Source organism: Orycteropus afer, unplaced genomic scaffold (assembly GCF_000298275.1).
Source record: "Orycteropus afer afer isolate SDZICR_OR568_19922 unplaced genomic scaffold, OryAfe1.0 scaffold00017, whole genome shotgun sequence".
Classification (NCBI taxonomy): domain Eukaryota; kingdom Metazoa; phylum Chordata; class Mammalia; order Tubulidentata; family Orycteropodidae; genus Orycteropus; species Orycteropus afer.
This window is the reverse complement of record NW_006921604.1, coordinates 20,452,169-20,457,697: the sequence shown is the minus strand read 5'-3', so window position 1 is coordinate 20,457,697 and position 5,529 is coordinate 20,452,169.

Genomic DNA, 5,529 nt, shown 5'->3' with positions numbered 1-5,529 from the left:
TTTTTTTTCTGATTGATGCTTTTCCAAAAAAATATTCAGGTATTTGCCTTCAATCTCACTAATTCTGTTTTCCATTGATTCAATTTTACTCCTTTGCCTGTTCAATGTCTTAGCTATTTCTGAAAATTTAGTATTAATCTTCTGGATTTCTGTCTGTAGACTTTGTATCATTCTAATTTTTCATTTATTTTGTCATTTTGTTCTTATATTGTCTTTTTAAATTGTTGTAAGATTTTCCTCAATTTTGCCAGTGTTTTCTTTGGTCTGCCTCTCAATTTGTTGAAAATATCTAAATATAATTGTTTTGAATTCCTTATCAGGGAGTTCCAATGCTGCATCTTCCTCAGGGATGTATTTTGGGTCTGCATCCTCGTCCCTTGTTTCTCTTACTTTATCTTGCTTCTTTGTGTGGCCTGTGATACTCTGTTGTCTGTGAGGCATTGTGACATTTTTGTGTTTATATTTAATTGGTGATTTTATATTGGAGTGACTTGCCCACGATTTTCATTTTCTTTGTTTTCTTTGTACGTTATCTATGTAAGTAGGGTACTGTGCTGTGCTCCTCCATGCACTAGTTACTTATACACTCACCACCTGTCTCCTTTCCTGTTGTCAGCCTCTCATATGTCCCTGCTGACCTTGGCAAACAGAGACTATTCTTAGGTCCCTGGAATCCAAATGAGAATGCTGTCACTTTAAATATCCAAAATCGCCTCCACTTATAAACATTCAAAATGGCTGCACCCATGGTCAATTTAAATATCCAAAATGACTGCCATGTGTAAACAACCAAAATGGCTGTGCCCTCCAGACAGTGGAAAGTCCACAGCTCAGATTGTCTCCCTCTTTGCTATTTCCCTTCCTAATCATAGGCCACCAGCACAGTCATCCCTGCAGCACTTGGTGACCAGAGCTGAACTTTAGGTCAATTCTCAGGTCCCAACACTACTTGGAAATGTTCAGGCTGTTGGTCCCATCAAAGTAGCTGACAGTCTACAGCTCTGACTGTCTCTGTGCTCACTGTTTTCATTCAGGTTTTCCACTAGTTGGTGTTTAATCCACTTCTGTATCCTTCCTTTCAAAGCCCAGGGCTCCAGGTTTATCTTCTGAATCTCTGTCAATTCTCTTTTCTTTGTGGAAGAGGGTCTGTGTCACTTGTCTGCTTATTCCTCCATCTTACCTGAAGTCCCAGATTAGTCTTCTTACTATAGTTCTGTAGTAAGTCTTGAAATCAAGAAGTGTGAATCCGTCTACTTTATTCTTTTTCCCCTCTGAGATTGTTTTGGCTATCAAGGGCCACTTGCAACTCAATATGAATTTGAGGATTGGATTTTCCATTTCTGCAAAAGAGGCTTTTGAAATTTTAACAGGAACTGTGTTGTATCTGACGATCTCTTTGGGTCGAATGGACATCTTAATACTAAGTCTTTCAATCCGTGAACACAGGATGCCTTTCCATTTATTTAGATGTCCTTTAACTTCTTTTAGCAGTGTTTTATAGTTTTCAGTATAAGGTCTTTAACATCTTCAGTTAAATGTATTCATAGATGTTTTGTTCTTTTAGATACTATTGTAAAATAAATTATTTTCTTACGTTTTTGTCCAGCTATTTATTAAACCTTATTGCCATTGAGTCAAGTGTGACTCATAGTGACCCTATACTCACTCATAGCAACCCTACACGACAGAGTAGAATAGCTCCGTAGGGTTTCCAAGGCAGTAAATCTTCACAGAAGGAGACTGCCACATCTTTTTCCCATGAAGTGACTTGTAGTTTCAACTGCTGACTGTTTGGTTAGCAGCTGAAAAACACAACTGATTTCTGTGTATTGATCTTGTACCCTGCAACTTTGCTGAATGCAACACTAGTTTGTGATTTTGGATGACTGGAAGGACGGAAATGCCATTAAATTAATAGAAACTCAGGAAGAGCAGCAGTTCTAGTGTTGGGCCAAAACAGCCTGAAAATATTGAGCTGTAAAGCTGAAATAATGAAATAATTTGAGTTAACAAACTACATATTTAATGAGTCCAGTTATATATCAAGCCTATATTTGGTTCAGAGAATGATTGAATGGTAGTTATGAAACAGTCCTTGTTCTCAAGGAATTGGTAAGGTACAGGGAAGGGGTCACAAAATGGCAACTCACACTGACCTGCCATGTGTTTTGTTTGACCTACATGGTAATTTAATTAATTATTAAAAATAGGAAATATATTCACATGTTTAAAAATGGAAAACTAATGAAAGGATATTTGCAGAAAGCTTTCTTATTTCCCTCCATGATGACAATCAATATTACCAGTTTGTTGTATATATTTTTAGAAACTCCATGACTCTTATTGTTACTGGCTTTTGTTGTTGTTGTTGATAGTGGCCATTGGGTTGATGCTGACTTATGGCAACCACATGTGTGCAGAATTGAACTGTTCCATAGGATTTTCAAGGTTGTGACCTTTCAGAAGCAAATTGCGAGGCCTTTCTTCTGAAGTGCCTCTGGGTGGGTTTGAACCACCAGCCTTTTAGCTAGTAGTCAAATGTTTAACCATGTACACCACCCATGGACTTTATTCCATGACTATACAGGTAAATATGTGTTTTTCTGCATAATTACTTCTTCATTTAACTATGTATCTTGGAGATGGATTCATATCAGTGCATTAAAAACAGCCTCATTTTCAATAGCTGCATACTAACTCTTTGCACCGATAAATCAACATTTATTTAACCAGTCTTTTGTAGGGTTATGTCACACATATACTTTATCTTTAGGATAGATTCCTAGAAATGGAATTGCTGAGTCAAATGACATGCGCACTTGTAATTTTGAATATATCAACAGAACAATTTTTAAAAATTGTATTTGAATCTTTTAGAGAATATCTGCCATGTCCAGTTTATCATGGTCTTCACTTCTCCCCATTGTCTGCTAGATATTCACACATTTGCAGTACCTGCCTGGTTGCAAAGGCATTGAATTAAAAAAACAAAGATTTGATAATGATAGGACCTTTGTTCAAATCTCAGGTTTGTTACTTACTCGTTTCTCTGATTAGTTAGACATCCTGATAATAACCATTTCCTGGTACTTTTGAGAGAATTAAATAAAGCAATGCAAATAAGAGTATTGGGTGAAATGTGAGAGGTTAGGGGAATATTTTTATAATTATTATTGGTCTTTATCCTGAGCCAGCATAAAAGAGAAGACAGGTCCCATGGAGAAGGGTTAAAACTGTGGCTCATTTGCTTACATGTTTTCCCTGTTAGCCTGGATTTTAAGGAAACAAAGCACAGAATAGATAAGAAACTCCATGATGCTAGAGACTTTATCTATTTTTTTCATATTTTTTAAAATTATGTTTTATATTGATGAGGATAGATAGATATATAGAGAGATATAAATGACATCGATAGATAGAGATAGAGAGGTGGAGATAAGAACTTTTATTGCTTAAGCAATTTCTTGGCAAAAGAAGAGCTACCGCAGAATTGCTGACAAACGTTAACTTTTTCTATGTGTCAGATGCTGTTATTATAAATTGCAGGTAAATTTAATAAACTATGAAAACACAACTGAGAATAAAGTGAGAATGATGTCAGGTACAGAGGTGTGTATGTATTTTTAGTGCTTATAACAGCTTTCATCTATGGATCTCATAATGCTATATAAATATTTACTCATTACCTGTACTTTCCTGTGAAACAGGTGTCAGTATCATTATTTTGATCTTACAGAAGGGACAAACAGAAGTCACCATGGTTTCTGCCTCTGGTATTTCTCTTCAAGTAAATAAACTTACATGAAGAAATATTACTATAACTATTACTATATTTATATTACTATAAAGTAGCATTGTCAGTTAAGCATATATAGAACCCATCAGTGATTTTGGTGTCTCTTACTTGCCACTTCTTCGGTTTATATCTCTGACACTGTTTGTTGGTTGCCCAACGGCTTCCTCCCAATCTTTCTTCCTTGATGGTATAGAATGCTTCCTCTGTTTCAGAGACTGGAAACACCAGATATTTGCCTCCCCAGACTCTCTTGCAGCTAAGACAAAGGCATGAGAGCCAATCAAGCCCATAGGACATGAAAGTAAGCTGCTAAAGGACTTTTGGGAAGATGTTTTGCCAAATAAATCAAAGAAAGTGAAAATAAACTTCCTTTCTTGTGTGTGGACTTGTGTGAGGATGGAATGCTTAGAGTACTGGCAACCATCTTGTGGTTTGGGGTTGAGATTGGGAGCTAAGGACAAAAGCCAAACTTATGAGAGTGAATTAGAGGAAAGAACCCTGAACCTTTATAATCTTTATATGAGATAATACTCATCCTTACTTTTTAAGTCCCTGAAAATAAAATATTCTCTTATGGTTGAAAGCATGTGAAATGGTAGACTTGGTAACCTAACTCACTCCACATTTTGTGAATACGAGTTTCTGTTTTATATTTTAGCCAATATCATTGAGTGAAACAGTTTGTGAAGAAGCTGATTTCAAAGACTTATAATACTGACATTTGTGTGAAGGGTGAGAAGAGTTTGATCCAAACAATTATAATCATCACTCATATCTCCTCATCTGTTGTTGTTGTTATGTGCCGTCGAGTCAGACCTGACTCATAGCAACCCCTCCTTGGGTTTCCGAGGCAGTATCACTATGGAGGTAGGATTGCCCAACCTTCCTTCTGAGGAGTGGCTAGTGGGTTTGAACCGCCAGCCATCTGGTTAGTAGTCAAGTGCCTTAGCCACTATGCTACCAGAGCTCCTTCTCCTCATCTAGATATGTTAAATAACTTCAATGTTTTCTCTGAATTAAAGCACTGCACATAGGAAGTCACTAATTGGTGCATTGTTTCATTCATCAAATATTTACTGAATGCCTAAAATGTATCAGGCAATGTTGTAGACACTGGGGACATAGAGATGAATAAGTCAGAATCATTAGCCTTAAGGACTTACAAGTTTGTGTGGGAAACTGGGAGGCAAATAGATGGCATGATTCAAAAGTAGACACATATAAGTTAAGGTCTGGGTGGAAACAGATGGCACATTCAGAAAGTTCAGTTGAAGAGAGTTTAATTAAATGACTGTTCAAAGGGTTGCTGGATATGCTTAATGAGAACACAGGTAACTAGCATCTTGGGAAGCTGTTTCCACCCTTTGGCTTGAAGAGTTAAAGGGAGAAACAGTGTTACAGAAAGAAAGACTGTCCACAGAGCTGTAACGGAAGAATGCAATCACTGCCTACTTCTCTTCCACTCTGAACACAAGCCCTAACCAGAGGTCAGAGCATAAGGGAGCCTAAGTGAAGCAGCCCATACTGATCAGACAATGATTTTGGTAGGGCCCAGAGGTATAGGGCGTGGTGGGGCAAATGGAAATAACCAATACAATACTAAAGATTTGTTCCATAACTCTTGTGTCTATTAATATTAACTATGATAATTACCGGGAGCTCTGGTAGCATAGTGCCTAAGACACTTGACTGCTAACCAGAAGGCTGGTGGTTCAAACCCACCAGCCACTCCT